The sequence below is a fragment of the Peromyscus maniculatus genome, chromosome 4, assembly GCF_049852395.1.
Source record: "Peromyscus maniculatus bairdii isolate BWxNUB_F1_BW_parent chromosome 4, HU_Pman_BW_mat_3.1, whole genome shotgun sequence".
In the NCBI taxonomy this organism is placed as follows: Eukaryota; Metazoa; Chordata; class Mammalia; order Rodentia; family Cricetidae; genus Peromyscus; species Peromyscus maniculatus.
This window is the reverse complement of record NC_134855.1, coordinates 109,414,252-109,432,450: the sequence shown is the minus strand read 5'-3', so window position 1 is coordinate 109,432,450 and position 18,199 is coordinate 109,414,252.

Here is an 18,199-nt window from a genome sequence, read left to right as displayed (position 1 = left end):
AACAAAGTCATCCCAAGTACCCACATACATTTACACCTAAGGAACTTGTTATAGATTAACAGAGTGAGCAATCAGGGTATTTTTCTCAGCCATTTCTTTTGTTGGCAGGCTGCATATTGCAGTTACAAAGAAAGGATCAATCACTTTACTACGTACCTTGAAAGGTAATCTTATAAGGAATCACAAACCTAAACTTTTTACTTGAAAAACAATCAGTCAGCTCTACTTTAAATCTTTAGGGTGCATACCCACTCATTAGTAATTTTTTTATATCAGGAGATTGAGAGCAAAAATGGGTATAAGGAATTAATCATCACCTTTGGTCACCAACCAATCCCAGCAAGGAAAGTATGTCAGCTAGTAACAATTGGGCTGCTTTGTATTTTTGACCCTAACCTAATGAATCTCTAACTCAACTCACTCACAATGTGTCCTTGAGAACTTTAGATTGTTTTCTAGGTTTTTTTTTTTCTGTCTCAAAGCTATTATCAGAACATCTGGTCTAACCTGAAGTTATTTTAAGGCTTTGTTTCAGCTATGATGCACACCGAAACCTGTGAATGCATCTTTCAACATTAAGGTTAAAAGGATTTGAGCCAGCCTGGCTCCTGGGACTCAATTGTTTTCCTTAATCATTAACCTGAACTGCTATATATATGCAGCTCCTTAGGTGAAACTCATAGGCCCTGGCTGTCTGACATTTCCTTGTATATATTTGTAATCATCAAAACTCTATTTAGACTAACATTATTATTATTATCAATTAGACAGTACAGCTTAAGAAGAAATCATCTTCATAATAATCCACAGATAAAACGCCCAGTAGAACAGGATGTTACCATGATGTTACACCACAGTACAGGCAGTGGGGATCTCCCCACACCCATTCACACCACACCAGATCCCAGAGAAAGATGGCAGCAGCCAACATGTGAAGGCACAGCAGAAACAAAAGACACTCTGGAGTCTGCGGTCTCAGGGCCTTGCCTATCTGAGATTCACCCATCAGGGATCACCATCACCTTCTGGTGGGCTGACACCTCGAACTTCAGTTGTCACCTGCTGCTCCTGTGACACACCATCAGCAGTGACAATTCACTAGACAAAAAAACTCATGCCGCCCAAGATGCCCAAGTTCTCTCAAAACTAATTACACTTCTGTGAGTCCCTGACCCCCAGGTTATAGGGTCTGCTCCAATGATAATCTCCACTTGACAAAGATGTGGTATTGACCCAGCACCACAGAACAACTTGCCCTGTCACCCCAGCTTACCGGCTTAGCCCTCAAAACCTTCTGGTGTATTATTCCTCGGCTCAATTCACCAAAACTTTGCTTGGAAAAAACTGCCTTCAATTTGTCTGCTTTGAATTATTAGCCTGATGCCTTCTCCCACATTGCCTGAGTCCCTTTAATTGTGGGGAAGAGATTGTGGGAGATTCAACAGGTTTCTCGGCAGAACTGCTAGGGGCAGAAGAGCATCTCTGGAGATGCTTGCTCTGGCTCTCAAATGTAGGCAGAGCAGAACTGAACCCAGGCTCAGGGCTTGGGAGTGTGAATGGGGCCTGAAGGAAAAGGAGGCCCGGGTCCAAGCCAGCTGCTCATCTCTAAGGAGCAAGGCCTCCGGCCCCCTGCTGTGAGTGGGATGTCAGTAGAGTTTAGTTTCAGTCTGACCCCACAGACAACCGAGACAGCCACTCCAGCCTACTGCCAGTCAATCCACAGGCTGAGGGCTTCTGGCATGGGGCGTAGGCCACCAGGTTAGGAAGTTCTCACCAGGTACAGAGTGTGTGCCGTTCCTCAGGTATGCAGGTATCCGCTCCAGCTTCTCTCCTGCTCTTCCCTGTGTGAGAACAAAAGGGAGGCCTACCCTCAAGAACCCAGACCCTGAAGAGGGCTGTCCCTGTGACTCCTGCAGCAGCAAATCTCCCACACTCCTCCTATGCAGGCCCAGGGGAATCTTCAACGTCAGTGGCTCCTTACCTGGTTTGGTTTATTTATTTATTTTATTTTAGTTTTAGTTTTTGAGAAACAGCCCTTGGCTCGCTCTGTAGCCTAGAACTCACAGTCCTCTTGCCTCAGCTCCCTAAATGCTGACATAACCAATGTCTGACAATACCATGCTTCAGTTTTTTGACTGATTTCTTTTCACCCGGAGACCCAGCCTTTCTTTTTATGGCTTGCAAAAACCAAAAGCTGCATTCTCACGGCCTTATCGCTTCAACCAAAAAGAGGTTGTGATTTCTCCTTTTTTAAATTAATAAACAATAATTGTATAAAACAATAGAGCAAGGGAGATGGCCAGCCTAAGGATTTCCCTTCATTTCTCTTGCAGTAAGCCCCTGTGCCCCAGAAAAAGCCCTCCACCCTCCCCAACCTTTGAAAATGGAGGTTTGAGACAGAAAGGCCTCCTCTTTTCCTGGGGGTTCTTCTAGTGCCAACCAGCTTCCTTCTGCCTCCTGGGCTTTGGTAGAGTGGCAGGCAGTATGAACCTCACATTCTAGCAATCCTGACCAACTTTGAAGGGTCCTCACTACTCATGTGCTTCTGACAAGAGAGTCCTTCCCTATCCCAGGGCTGGCTGTGGTACCCTTGCTCTGTCTGCTTACTGCTTCCTCTTGGGCATCCCAGCTGTCCCCCAAGCTAGCTTCTCTGGCCTTCCTATGCCTCAGAAGTTTGCTTTTATTCCAGAGACCTAGACCCGGCATTGGCCCCAGTTCCTGGTCTTTGGAATTTGCTCTGCTTGCCTGACAGGGCCTGGATGTCCAGTTTAGAAAGAGACTAGGTCCGGGCACAGAACATCTAAGAGTTCCCATACTCCTTTGTTCCCACTCTCATGGCCCTCACCAGTGGCCTTTGAGCCTCTGTGACTCACAGGTCCTCCTCATCCTCCCTCTGAAAGGACTCCCCTCCTCTCCATCTGTTATGGTTTGAATATCCCCCCCCCCCAAACTTATTTGATGGAACACTCAGGCCCTAGCTGGCGGTTCTGTTTGGGAGGTTCTAGAAGCTTTAGAACTTTAGTTAGGTGAGGCCTAACTGGGGGCATGTCTACATCTTGTCCTAGACCTCTTCCCATCTTCTCTCTCTGCTTCCTAAACACTAAGAGCTGAAGAATTCCCTCTGCTACATCTTCCCACTGCCATAATGGTCTGCCCAAGACCCTCTGAAAACAGCAGGCCAAGGTTATCCTTTCTCCCTTAAGACATTCTCTCAGTCACAGCTGTGGAAAAGTCATTAGCACACTGTCTATACCCAATGCTGGACATTGTGGGGTGGAGTGCCAGCCTCTATGGTGAGCCTCAGCTCACATGAGTCTCCCGAAAGCCTCCCTTCCCACCAAGTTCAAGACTCCCAGGCAATAGAGGCCAACAATGCCAGGCAAAGGACTGACCAAGGAGCCCTGTTTTGCCTCCTATACATAAAGGCAGCCCAGGAGACAGTGAGAAGGGCAGCATACGGGGTGACGCACCCTCCTCTGAGAAACAGCTCTCAGACTGTAGCTGTGCATCTGTCCTTGGCAGGCAAGAGATACGGGAAGACATCGTTTTCTCTTTCTGTTAAGAACCTCCTTTTCCCAGAATCAAAACCGTATAAAATTTGCATATGGACCACATGGGGGCACAAGAGGGAAGGAATGACAGTGACGTAGTCTTTCTGTCATACGTGCCAGATCACGTTGGCAATAAATCCCCATCACTGACCTACCTGAAGCACCTGTTGAAGGGTTAGTGACCTAAGAGCGTCAGGTGGACTGAAGATCTGGTCAGAAAAGTTGACTTGACTGATTACACCTGTGGAAGCTTCTGATAAGGTGCGCCACATCCCAAACCACTTCCATTGCTGGGGGACTGATCTGCAGTTGGAATAGTCCACCTGAAAAGTTCCCCCTTTTTCATGGTATAAAACCCCAGTACCCCCCACACCATGTATGCACAGTCTCCACTTCTGCAGAGAGACCAGGGCCCTTCAGTTCCGATTAAAGTACGATTCTGCTTCTAGAGATGTCCGTCTCCTTTTATTTCCAAGCCTCCTCCATCAATCCCAGTCTAACAGAGTTTGTGCTCGCTCTGTTCACAGCATCAGCCTCAGAAGCGTAAGCCAGCCCTATAGCAACCCTAAGAGATGTTGTCTAAAGGGCTGTCCTGAGAAAACCTTGCTGAGAAGCTTGGTATCTTAGGCAAGGGGGAAGCAGTGTTAAAAGAGCGGTAGAGGTCTCTTCAAGGGCCTCCCTGGAAGTGTAGAACTGTGGGTACTAACTAGCCCTGTGGGTGTTGGACTAGCACTCAGCTGCGTCTGGCCTGTGGCTAATCCCAGCGAAAAGATCCACAATCTGGTGAAGAGCATCCAAGATAGAGGAGGCATGAGAGTGAAGTCTAACCAAGGCAGCCCAAGGGAGGTTATCCCATGATGCTTTTAGAATCTATCCTGCAGAGGAAGAAGCCCTGGAGATCAGGGAGCTGGGAGCCTAGCGTTTCTTCATGGAAGATGGAGAGGCACACAGTTCATCTCTCCATCTCCAAAGGTCTTCCTTGATGAAGACATAGCAAAAAAAGAGTACAAGACAGCGAGCCATATGAGCCCCTCAATCCTGTTCCCTTGCCACCTGGGACCCTGAATGGAGCTGGTGAGTCTATGATGTCACAACAGTGAGCTGCAGAGGCTTGCCACAAGGAGGCAACTTTGAGCCTAGGACCAGACACCTGCACAGAATTACCCTTCAAAGAAAACAAGCCTGGTTCTGACTGACTGACACTTTGCTATGTCTCTGTCAAGGGCTGCTCTCTCAGTTCAGTAGGGGTCCTTGGGCTGAGAAGGGCACAATGTTCTTACCTAACTCAACCAAGTTTAAGTACCAAAACTGGTAGCCTGTGCTCTAATAACCTGATCTTCATGTTCCTCTAACCCTAACCTCAGACTACCCCACTTATAGCTGTTGGGTACTCAGTGTTTACAGAGCACCTGCCAAATACCAGACCTTTTGCTAGATATAAGGATCATTCAGTAAGCAAATTAGAATAGTGCCTTCCCTTCAAACCAGGTATGGTGGTACACATCTATAATCCTGGCAATCAGGAGGCCAACAGACCTTGTCAACAAAACAAAACAAAAAAAAACCTAGAACCAGTCATAGAGTCTCGTGCCATAATGCCTAGCATTCAGAAGGTAGAATAAGAGGAGAGTGAATTCAACTCCAGTCTGAGCTACATAATGACTCCAGGGCCAGCCTAGGTTATATGGAAAGACTCTGCCTCAAACAACATAAAAACAAAATATATACTGTTATGGAATAATCTTTTTGTCCACTGTGAAGATGTGTCTTTGCCAAGGCACCTTCTGATTGGTTTAATAAAAGAGCTGACTGGTCAATAGTTAGGCAGGAAGAAGAGGTTAGGTAGAAGAGCCAAACTAAGAGGAGGCTGGGAAGAAGGGCAGAGTCAGGAGTCACCAGGAGGCAGGGAGAGAAGCAAAATGAACATGCTGTGCTAAAAAAAGTTACCTCCATGTGGCAGAGCATAGATAAGGAATATGGGTTAATTTAAGTTGTAAGAGCTAGTTAGTAACAAGCCAAAGCTATCAGCCAAGCATTTAAAATTAGTATAAGTATCTGTGTGGTTACTGGGGAGCCGGTGGTCCCAAAGAAAAATTCCATGTATTGTATACATACAAAAAAAAAAACCCACAACAACAATCACACATTACCTAACTATATATTGTCTACACAAAACTCACTTCAAATATATTACAAGTAGTCTGAAAGTGAAAGTGGAAGGTTGGATATGTTACACATCACTAACTTAAAGGGAAGAAAGAGTGACTATGCTCATAGCAGATAAACAGACGTCAGAGTGAGGGGAATTTCCAAGAACATCATAAAATAATAAAACGGTCAATCCAAGAAGACAGGGCAATGCTAACCATGTGTGCAAACAGAGACACAGAGGACAGATGATCAAATAGAAAAAAGAAACGAACACCACTGTAGCTGGAGACTTTAACTTCTCTCTCAATGACAGGCTAGGCAGAAAAGTAACAAGGAGGGCCGAAGGAAGTGACTTCGGAAGTAGAGCATCTGCTGCACAAGCATAAGGGACCCATGTGAACTCTAGGCAGGAGCAACGGACAGCCTGTAACCCCACAACTGGGAAGGCAGAGCCCGAAGGTCTCTGGAGCAGGCTGGCCAGCTAGACAGGCCAAACCAATGAGTTTAGATTCAAGTGAGAGACCATATCTCCACATATAAGGTGGAAAGTGACTGAGGAAGGCCCCCCTCGGGCCTTCACACACACGTGTTTATTTGTGTCCTCATGTACCCTGGGACGATGATGCTCCCAATTGGTCTGGGGACTTGGAAGAATGAGCCTGGCCATGTGTGTTAGCTACCACCACATGGATTGTGCTGTTATCTACTGGGACTGGAGAGGTCCTGAAGTTCTCACACTGGGCCAGGAAAGGAGGGGTGTGGTGGTATTGTGTTCCCCAAAATATTGTGCATGCTAATAAACTTATCTGGGGTCAGAGAACAGAACAGCCACAATATTAAACATAGAGGATAGGCAGTGGTAGCACACACGTTCAATCCTAGCATTCCAGAGGCAGAGATCTACCTGGATCTCTGTGTGTTCAATGATATAGCCAAGTATGGTGACTCACGCCTTTAATCCCAGAAAGTGAGCCTTTAATCCTAGGGAGTGATGGCAGAAAGCAGAAAGGTATATAAGGTGTGAAGACCAGAAACTAGAAGCTTTTAGCCTGGTTAAGCTTTCAGGCTTTGAGCAGCACAGTTCAGCTGAGATTCATTCTGGATGAGGACTGAGAGGCTTCCAGTCTGAGGAAACAGGATCAGCTGAGGAACTGGTGAGGTGAGGTAGCTGTGGCCTGTTCTGGCCCTCTGATCTTCCAGCGTTCACCCCAATACCTGGCACTGGGTTTGTTCTTATTAATAATACCATTTAAGATTCATGCTACAGAGGGGCCTCATGAAGAGGTGTCTATGATGTGGGGCATTTACCCACCACCCCCACAGCTTCCCAGAGTTTTCTTGAGTGCAATCAGCAGGAAATATTAGATAGAAGGATTTATAGCGGAGAATCTTGCAGAGATAAACAGATAGAAAATAAAGGATAACCTCGAGAGGGCCTGGAACCTATTCCAACGGGCCCCGACTGTCTCTGCCCCAGGGTTTTTATAGAGACACCAAGGGGTGGAGCAAAAGACCTCCTCCCCCAGCACAGCCAAGTGCAGACCATCTCAGACACCTGCACTCAGGCCCGTGGTCCTGATCATCCTCTATTCGGACCTGCTGGGTAAAGCCACGAGGAACCCGAGAACGGGCTTCCACACTATGACGCCCAAGCTGTGGAACACCAAGTACCACCCTGAAGACGTGGAAGCTGGCCTCCACAAGACACTGACTCCATCTGGAACATCTCAACCTGTGCCTTATGTCTTCAAGCAGGAAGACAGTTCCTTCCTCAAGAGTGCCAATGGAGTCATCTGGTGTGACCCTACCCACTGTAAGGAGACTGAAAAGCTTCTAGAGGCATTAGTAGCAAAGGCACTGATATGAGCACTGGGCTAGCCCAACTTCAACAGATAGTAAACTGCTAAGATACTCGGTGTGGTCTCTGCGTACCAGCTGTCTTATAGGTAGAATGGTACCTGTGCCTGCTCAAGATGAGCTCATTGACCACTACCAAGCACATGGCTTGGGGGGATGAATGATAACCTTTGAGTTCCCCTGATGGTGCTCGGCACTACCATGATGAGCCTGACCTGCTAGAGGAACCAATGGTCCTGGCACTAGCTGAAAATGTGGCCAATCTCCAGCTAAGATCTTGCTTGGGTGGTAGGTTTAGCAGAAAGTCATCTGCATCCCCAAAGAAAGACCCACCCTGAATATGAGTGTCACTATCTCACAGGCTGGGGTCCCAGACAAAGTGAGCTGAGCACCAGGATTCATCTCTCTCTCTGCTTCCTGGCTGATAATACAATGTGAGCACACACCTCACAGCCTTACCATCATGCCTTCCCCGTCATGATGGACTGTATCCCTCTAAACTAAAGGCCAAAACGTAGCCTTCCTGACTAACATTATTTTTGTCAGATATCTGGGCACACCCACAAGAAAAGTACCTAACACAGAAATAGAGAATGCAGTAATGGTTGCCGGGGCTTAGGGGTGATAAAGTAAGACAGGTGGGAGAGGGTATCTTCACAGGTATGCTGACTACACAGATGTACTCAAGTGATAAGGTGCACACACTGTAGCAACATCAGTTTCCTGGGTTTGAGACAGTACTAAAAAGTTACATGAGATGTCACCCTTGAAAGACACTGGCAGGGGCTTGGGGGGAACCACTCCTTAACATCCTTGCAACTCTCTGTGAACCTATAACCATTTAAAAGTGAACAGCTTTGCCGAGCGGTGGTGGCGCATGCCTTTAATCCCAGCACTCGGGAGGCAGAGGCAGGCGGATCTTTGTGAGTTCGAGGCCAGCCTGGTCTACAGAGCAAGATCCAGGAAAGGCACAAAGCTACACAGAGAAACCCTGTCTTGAAAAACCAAATAAATAAATAAATAAATAAATAAATAAATAAATAAATAAATAAATAAATAAATAAATAAATAAATAAATAAAATGAACAGCCTTTTAATCAATGTGGGGAGAGGAGAGCTCATCATCCGGCCTTGCAGAGTGCTTATCACTCCCAGCCCCCGGCAAGGTCTGAGACAGGGCCCTTGCATAGGCCTAACAGAGGTGCTCTTGGAGCAGGGAGCTGAGCTCCCAGGAATCAAAGCTTCAAGAGGGGGCGAGTGGACTGAGCAGGAGAGGCCATGGGCACAGAGAATGCATCCCTCACTGGAGCTTAAAATGGACTCACTTCCAGCAGCAAACTCAATGGCTGAGGAGAGGCACCCGGAAGACCTCAACCCAATTCAGAATACTCTTCCCCTGCCTTTAAATTATTTTTATAAATAAATAAATAAATAAACACAGCCAGGCATAGTGATACATATCCATAATTCTAGTACTGGGGGAGCTGAGGAGGAAGTTCACAATTTTTTAAGTTTTATTTATTTTAGTGAAGCAGTGGTATCCCATGCCTTTTAAATCTCAGCACTCAGGATAGATCTCTGTGAGTTCGAGGCCAGCCTGGTCTACAGAGTTCCAGGATAGCCAAGGCTATTACACCTAGAAACCCTGTATTAAAAAAACAGGTGGGGGGAGGCTAATATATGTAATCTTCACTGGTGGGAGTGAGGGAACTAGTTGGTTTTATGGGTCTGGAATGGAAAAAGAGGGAGCTTTTGCTTTGGTATGAAGCAAAAAGGGACCACCACCACAGTACAAGCTTTAGCTATGGCAGGAAGTGGCATGGAAGCTACAGAGCCTAGAGGGACTTCTTACACTGCAGTTCCTGGACCCAGGGCCGGTTCCTTACTCCTCTAGGGATAGTCTTTCTAGAGACTCAAGAAACCAGTCTGTTCCAGTCCTTGACAAGTCTCTCAAATAACTCTCCCCTGAACCTAAGACTTAGAGGCAACTTCCCATGTGCCACACAGCTATGAGACTATATCGAAGTAGGAACACGAATAATCCTGACTTCTGAGTGAGGACTGGAAGAATGGATTGGAACCGGATTGGAACATGCTGGGCGTGTGAGGGCAGCTGGGGCTGCTGGAATAGACAAGGCATCAAATAAGTCAGGGGTGTCCAAGTGGGCCTTGGCCTTCTGGTTTCCTCTGGCTGGACGGGGACCCGTTTACTGTGTTGGGAATGTTGGCAAGGACTGGATTTACAAGACCATGTGTTCTGTGTCAGATCTGCTCAGCCCTGGGAAACAGGGGACTTGTTTTTGCAGACCCTGGACTCTATGGGCTCTGGAGCTTTCCAGAATGAGGTCTGCATCAGGGTTTGGAATAACCTTTAGGTCAGGCAGGTCCATGGAAAAGTCTAGATCCCCAGGGGCAAAAAAAAAAAAAAAGCAGCTGGACCTGCTTGCAGGGGATGGAGTCAGAAGAGATGGTCACGTAGCTGGGCAGCAGTTATAAAGTGACTCGATGACTGCAGTCACACTGACGGACCACAGTTAGAAAATAGAGTTGAGCCACCTTTCAGTGGCCACACGATGGGTGGCTTCCTGGTTGGGCTTGGAGGTACTCCACAGTTCCCTGCCTTCCCAGCTCCTCCCTCATAGAAATTCTAGAGCATCTCTTCTTACTTCCCACGGGGTGTCATAATCCAGGGCTGGGCAAACTGGCACAAAAACCTTTTGTTTTGTCCAAGTCCGCTGGTCCTGGATCCCAAGTTCACTTTGGTAGGTTCATTTGCATGCACTTTGCATTGCTCAGCAAACCCTGGATTCCCTTTAAAGGCCTAGTGCGGTGGTTCTCAGCCTTCCCAATGCTGCAGCCCTGCAATACAGTTCCTCACATTGTGGTGACCCCCAACCGTAAAATTATTTTTTTGTTGCTCCTTCATAACTGTAATGTTGCTACTGTTATGAATCATAATGTAAATATCTGTGTTTTCTGATCTCTTACGGGTCTAGGGGACCCGTGAAAGGGTCGTCTGACTCCCTGGAGAGGGTTGTGACCCACAGGTTGAGAACCACTGTCCTAGTGCCTTACTTCGTTTTTTTATCTTTAGGAAATATGGGCTTTGGTGGTAGGGAGAAAGACTAAGTCTCAACATTCATTCGGAAACTGTTTACCGAGGGACCCAAACTCCTTTTCTAAAGCATGGGCTGCTTTCAAGGGCTGAAGGATGTACCCTGTTCCACCCCTTAGCACAGCAATTCTCAACTTGTGGGTCACAGGGGATGCCTGAGACCATCAGAAAACACAGATATTTACATTATGATCCATAACAGTAGCAAAATTACAGTTATGAAGTAGCAATGAAAATAATTTTATGGTGGGGGGGGTTACCACAACATGAGGAACTATATTAAGGAGTTGCGGAATTAGGAAGGTTGAGAACCACTGCTCCAGTAAATGGGAGGGGGAGGGGGATGACATCCCCATCCCATAAGACTCTGAGACTGGACGGGGGCTGGTGCGGTAGGGGAAACCCTACGGAGGTAAGGTAATTAGATCACACTCCTCTGGTAAGTCACTTGCCCCAGAAGCCTTATCACTCACTGGAAGAAAACACACCTTCCAACTTGTTCCCAGAACCCTGCGTCAACCTTGCTCTAGCCCCCAGAAGATCATAAAGACCCCCATCAAATCTACTTCACTTAGTAAGTTCAACTTTATAGAAAACTGCCAAAAAGTTCTCCAAGTGGTTGCAGCATTTTCTAAACCATATGTAAATGTAGATTGCTGTTTTTCTAATTCTAGTCTCACCAAAGACAGATAACGTTCCCTTGACTATCTGGCATTGGGGATGAGACGCAGGCCCTGGCTGCACTAAGCTTCCTTTCTCTCCTGCTTGACTTCTCTCCCCTCTCACTCTGGGTCTGGCTGCACATCTCAAGCTGGTCTTGAACTTCCTTGGCCTCCTCAGTGCTGGGATTACAGGTGCATAGCCTAAATGGCTAGCCTCCTCTCCCTTATGAATCACGGCTCAAACTAGGATTCGCCTTTAGTCTCTCCACGGCACTGCTAACTGCTTCCCAGCTGAAGGCATGCGGAGCCCTGGAAGTCGTTCTGCTCTTCAAAACGGACAAGGCTCTTTCCCATGCCTGCCTAAGTCTCCTCTCGGCACCACCAACCCGTGTTCATGAACAACTCCGCATTACCAGGGAAACACACACACCTCACAGGCATCTGCTCCCTCTGCAGACTGCAGATGCTCTAGTTCCTCTTCATTTGTCCCAGTGATTTCCACAAGTCCCCAGACTGTCTCACGTGAGCTCAGCGTGTGTGCTCTCCTAGAAAACCAAGCTCTTGGAAGGCACACGGGGGAAGCAGCTTCCCATGGGCCCTGCCAGTCTAGCCTGAGCCTCCAAATTCCTTCAGATCACATCCATTTAGCCTCCTGAAGTTGCCAACCTCAGACAATAGTAAGTCTGTTTATCCTAGATAAATGGGGGTATGGCTGCAATAGAGTCTGTAAAGTTGATGTACATGCCTTCCCCTTCTCCTAAGACTTGCCCTGGGCTGACAGAGGACCCTGGGAGATTCTCTTTCCCCGCTTGTCCCCCCAACAACTGACTGAGACAGGGGGCAGTAATGTGATCCTGAGGACAGTACTGCGGTCCCTTTAAAGCTCCCTGTGAGATTGGGCTAAAGACAGAACTCAACTGGGATCCCCTTGATGTTGAGCCCTTGACACCCCTTCCCCTCCTGCCGCCTGTCCCCTCCCTGTCCCTTCCGTGTTCCCCTAAACACATAAACTTACTCCTTTGGTAAGTCCTCGCTCCAGAAGCCCCATCACAGCCTCTTACTCTGGAAGAAAAACATACTTTCTTACTTTGTACCCAAACCCCTGTGTCAGCCTTGCTCTAGCCTCGGAAGATCATAAAGACCCCCATCAAATCAGCTCCTGCTTCTGCCTGCAGCTGCTGTCTGCAAGCTTGGGAGGCTGGGAGTCCATGGAACCAGGTTGGAACCTGGACGCCCAGTCCTAACCCTTCTCTACTCTTTCCTTGTCCCTCTTCATCCCCCAGGAGCACACCCACCAGCTACCATAGTCCCCTTTCCCCATGCAGAACAGCCTTCCTACTGAAGCCATACTCTGTACAGTAGATTCACCTGACCCTTAAAACAGTCCCACTGCATCAGTGCTCCTGTCCGACTGCACCAGTGCTCCTGACCCACTGCATCAGTGCTCCTGTCCCACTGCATCAGTGTCCTTAACCCACTGCATCAGTGCTCCTGTCCCACTGCACCAGTGTCCCTGTCCCACTGCATCAGTGCTCCTGTCCCACTGCATCAGTGCTTCTGTCCCACTGCATCAGTGCTCCTGACCCACTGCACCAGTGTCCCTGTCTCACTGCATCAGTATTCCTGACCCACTGCATCAGTGCTCCTGACCCACTGCACCAGTGCTCCTGTCTCACTGCATCAGTGTTCCTGACCCATTGCACCAGTGCTCCTGTCCCACTGCATCAGTGCTCCTGACCCACTTCATCAGTGTCCCTGTCCCATTGTATCAGTGCTCCTGACCCACTGCACCAGTGTTCCTGACCCACTGCATCAGTACTCCTGACCCACTGCATCAGTGCTCCTGACCCATTGCATCAGTGCTCCTGTCTCACTGCATCAGTGCTTCTGACCCACTGCATCAGTGCTCCTGTCCCACTGAATCAGTGTCCCTGTCCCACTGTACCAGTGCTCCTGACCCATTGCATCAGTGCTCCTGTCCCACTGCATCAGTGTCCCTGTCCCACTGCATCAGTGTCCTTGACCCACTGCATCAGTGCTCCTGACCCACTTCATCAGTGTCCCTGTCCCAGCATCAGTGCTCCTGTCCCACTGAATCAGTGTCCCTGTCCCACTGCATCAGTGCTCCTGAACCACTGCATCAGTGCTCCTGACCCACTGCATCAGTGTCCCTGTCTCACTGCATCAGTGTCCCTGACCCACTGCATCAGTGTCCCTGTCTCACTGCATCAGTGTCCCTGACCCATTGCATCAGTGCTCCTGTCCCACTACATCAGTGCTCCTGACCCACTTCATCAGTGTCCCTGTCCCACTGCACCAGTGCTCCTGTCCCACTGCATCAGTGTCCCTGACCCACTGCATCAGTGCTCCTGACCCACTGCATCAGCATCCTGACACTAATGAGAAAGCCAGAAACAATTTGCCTAAGCTGCTGCTGCTTAAGATGCTTGCAGAGCCCCTTCCAGATCCCTGTAATTTTGCAACCATGGGTTATTTTGTTTTGTTTCTCTGTTCATTTTTTTGAAACAGAGTCTCACTGTGTAGCTTTGGCTGGCCTAGAAATCCCTATATAGACCAGGCCGGCCTCAAATTTACAGAGATCCTCCTGCCTTTACCTCCCAGGTGCTGGGATTAAGGCGTGTGCTGCTGCACCCGTCCTCAGCCTCTGTTGTTATTCTGAAGGGAGTTGCCAATCCGCATCACCTCAGGCCTCACAGAATCTAACTCTGCCTTTAGAGAAACTGTGGCTCTAAATGGGAAGACAGTTTGCCCAGGACACAGGCCTGGGGGCAACAGAAGCAGAATGCGACTTGGGTTTGCTGCTTCCCAAGTTTTTTGTCAAGTCTACATCCTATGACTATGCCCGAAACTCGCCTAGGCCCACAGAGGTAGGTGCAGGACCCAGACCTTTGGTCCTCAACCCAGCAGCACGCAGCTTTCCTGGCTGCCATCCATCAGCTCCTCCCTCTGCTCTGGCACATGATTGTGGGATCTTGCCAGGTTAGAGCTATATTTAAATCCCAGAGGTACCTACATATATGTCACTGATGGACAGACACACAGAGCCTTATTAGAACTTGTTCGCCTATATCCTCTTAAACAGCTAATGTGGCAGACTCAAAGGGCACCACGGAAGTTGAATTTGTATCCGTTAGTATTTGCTGTATAACAAACCACCTCAAAATATAGAAGCCTAGGACAACAGCTATTTCGACCTCCAGTTCTGCGGGCCAGCAGTCAGGGCTGGGCAGTGTGTCTTAGTTGGATTTTCTCATACATATACAATCAGCTGCCAGGTTGGCTGGGACCTGCAGTCAACAGACATAGCTTACCCCTTACCCACATAGACACCTCCAGTGCAACCTGACCGTGTATACGGTGACTGGCAGAATTCCATGACAGCAAGCAGAACTGACTACAGTCCCTAAGGATCCCAGCACTTACACAGCATCGGTTTCACTACATCCTATGGCACAAACAAGTACTAGGCCAAATATGATGATTAAGTCCATAGGCCAATGTGGCTGGGCACAGTCTATCGGTCAAACATTACTGTGGATATTTCCATGATAGTTTTGTTTTAGTGAAGTTAACATTTAAATTGGCAGCCTTCATGTAAAGCATGAGGATTAGCCTCCTGGATGCACTTGGGCCTCATCTAATCAGTTGGCAGCCTAAACAGAACAAAGACTTACCTCTCCCCCAACACCGGGGAATTCTCCAGGACAACGAAGGCCTTCAGACAGAGTCTGCAGTTCTTTCTTAGTCTCCAGCCTGCCAGCTTATTTTGCAAATTTTTGTGACTGTGTGAGCCCATTGCTTAAAATAATTCTCTCATTCACCTGCATATCCTGTTGGTTCTGTCTCTCCAGAGAACCCTGACTAATGCCCTAGCCCAGATTCCACCCCCTGATGGACTGGGTGGCAAAGTCACATTGCAAAGGGCAGGGGCACTGGAGGGTCCCAGTCCAAGCACCTTTGCCAGGGATCCAGCACAAGCTGGAGAAGGAGGGGGTGTGAGCAGAGTCTGGAATCTGTAACCTTTGGTGTCTGACTTTGAACACTGACACCCTGCTGTCCAGGCAAGTGGAACTTTTTACCAATCCCTGCTCTCCACTGGGTTCCCAAGCTTCTATGGGGAGGGAGGGACTCTACCACTGGATTTAGGACTATAGATCTCTCCTACCTACCTACTCCTTAGATTCTTGAGACCTCTACCATCTTCTACCACTCATCTCAAAACCCACTGGAGAATAAAAAAAAAAAAGTTCCACTAATCACTAATCCACCTGGAAAATCTTATGCACTCTGAGAGAGGTTTAGTCTGATCCCTCACATGTACCCAAAATAGTTGGCAAAATGGCTGGGACGTACTGAGCCTCCCAGAAGTGAGCTCTGAATGGACAAACAGAGGAATGGCTCTTGCCTGATGTAGACTACACAGAGCCCTCGCTCGATACTGAGACCTGCAACATCTGCATCCAGCTCTACAATGGGTCCCGATCCCAATGGGTCCTGATCCCAATGGGTCCCAATCCCAATGGGTTCTGATCCCCAATAACCAAGACAAGGAAGGCAACTCACACCTGTATGACCCCTCTTGTGCCCTCCATGCTCCTTCTATACTGTTAGCTCACTGCTGCCCAGCACACCCTCCTCCAATTGCTTGACCAGTTGGCTACCAAGCTCCCAGCTCTGCTTGGGCTTCTGTTTACCCTGTCTGGACTCTATGAGTCTGACATGAACTAGGTCAGCCTTACACTGGTTCATATGCTACAGGCTTCCCCTTCCCTGCCTGCTGGACTCAGAGGGGCTACAGTGAATGGACAGTGGTTAGCAGAACCAGTACAGCAGGCACCATACAGGGGTGAGTATGGGGAGAATCGATCTATGACACAGCAAGACAAGAGCAGCTTCCAGAAAACTCACGGCAGCGGCCTAAAACATAGTAGAAGATCCAGGACCCCCAGACTCCAAGTTTCGCTCTCCATCTGTCACAAACCCACCCCATATAATTAAGGTCTGCAACTTTGCTTTCCAGTTCACCCGTATGTTGCGTCTATGAGAAAGATCTAGAACGGATTCCATAAAAGTCCTGCTATCTCTTTGGTGCCTCATAACTTTCAGGGAGCCCCAGCTGCCTTCCACTTACAAATCTGCATGTCCACACTTGGAGGGTTTCCCCAAGCTTCAGAAGGCTACACAGCAGACTGGGGCATGAGCAGCCCTTGGAATAATCCTCCATCTGTAGTTCAAACCCTTTGTCCCCCAAGATTACCCAAGTCAACCACAATAGGAGCTGATTTGGCAAGACACCCTGTGTGGGCTCCTTCCCCCCATCTCACCAAACTAACACTTACAGCCCAATTTGAGTGTCTGCTTCTAGCGGAGCCTAAGGGCACCACCCAGCCCTTTCAGACACAAGCAGCCTGTGATCAGGAAGATGCTGGGGCTATCAGCAAGTGTTAGAGCCTGGGGCTGGGTGAGCCTGGGGCTGGGCGAGCCTGGGGCTGGGTGAGCCTGGGGCTGGGTGAGCCTGGGGCTGGGTGAGCCTGGGGCTAGGTGGCCTGGGGCTGGGTGAGCGGCTTGCCTTCTCTCATTTCTACTCTGGACCCAAATCCCATAAGAAAACAGGAGAGGATGCAGACAGGGCTTCTCCTCTTATCCCAGAAGAGCAGCCAAGGCTGAAAAGGAGGACAAGCGGTATAAGGCACCCATATTCTAGAATGAGCAGTAAGTGAGTCACACACAGCCAGGCAGCCTGACTCTTCCCTCCCTGCAAGTGTGGAGACCTGTTCCTCCACCCGTTCTGCCTGAAGGGAGGTCAGAGGCGGGGTGAGGGAGGCACTAATGAAGATGCCACCTAGAATGGCAGGACTTCCCTTTAGCTTTCTGAAGGAAGAGACTGACTAACTGGGAGTTCCAAGTTAACCAGGGAACTCCTGAATGTGCTTGTGGAAATCCCTCCAAACCTACCTTAGACGTCTTCTCTGACATAAGTGATGATCTTAATCCAGCCCATTCTGTCTCTAACTCATCCCTTACTCTCCACAAGGACCATCAGAAGCCTCCTTTCCAGCCTCTCCGTCTCCTCCCTCAGTCTCCCGTCTACTCCAATCCTAAAGTGGGTCCTTCTGACTAGGAGTGTGGCTTTGTGGCAGAGCGCTCGCCTAGCCTGTGCAAGGCACTGGGTTCAATCCTAGCACCACCCAAAACAGAACCAAGTAAAACTGAGACCGAGTGCTGTACGACTGTAGCCCCAGATACTTGGGAAGCTTAGGCAGGGGGTGTGCTTGCCTCGGTAGTTCAAGTCCAGTCTGGGCAACATAGTGAGACCTTGTCTCCAGTAAATAAGTTTCTCAAAATCGGCTTAGCAAACTAGAGCCCACGGATCAGCTGTTGCTGCCTGTGGCTTGTGTGGTTTGTGAGCGAAGAATGTTTTTTTACATTTTATTTTTAGACAAAACAAAACGATGTGACAGCTATTTGCCAAGGCCTGCTATAAAGTCTACATCACATCTGGCCTAAGGGGACATCCTCCTTATATCGTATACTGCTCAGACTTCTATACCTTGAGCCTGTGCTCAGAATGCCACCCTCCCTCCTCAGGCCAGGCCTACTGTCTCCATTCCAGAGCTCACTCCAGATGTCCTTTCAGCTGAGCCTAAGCCTGTTAGTCTTTCCCTGCTCAGCCTGTGTGGCAGGGCCTGGCTGCCACGCGCTCACACAGGCTCACTGCCGGGTGACCAGTAAGTGACAGAGGGAAGGGTAAAAGGAGGGAGGTTGCCTGGCATTTCTTCCCGGGCACTTGCACGAATGTTGGGTCTTACCCATGGCTATGGGCACCCAGAAGCTATACGGTC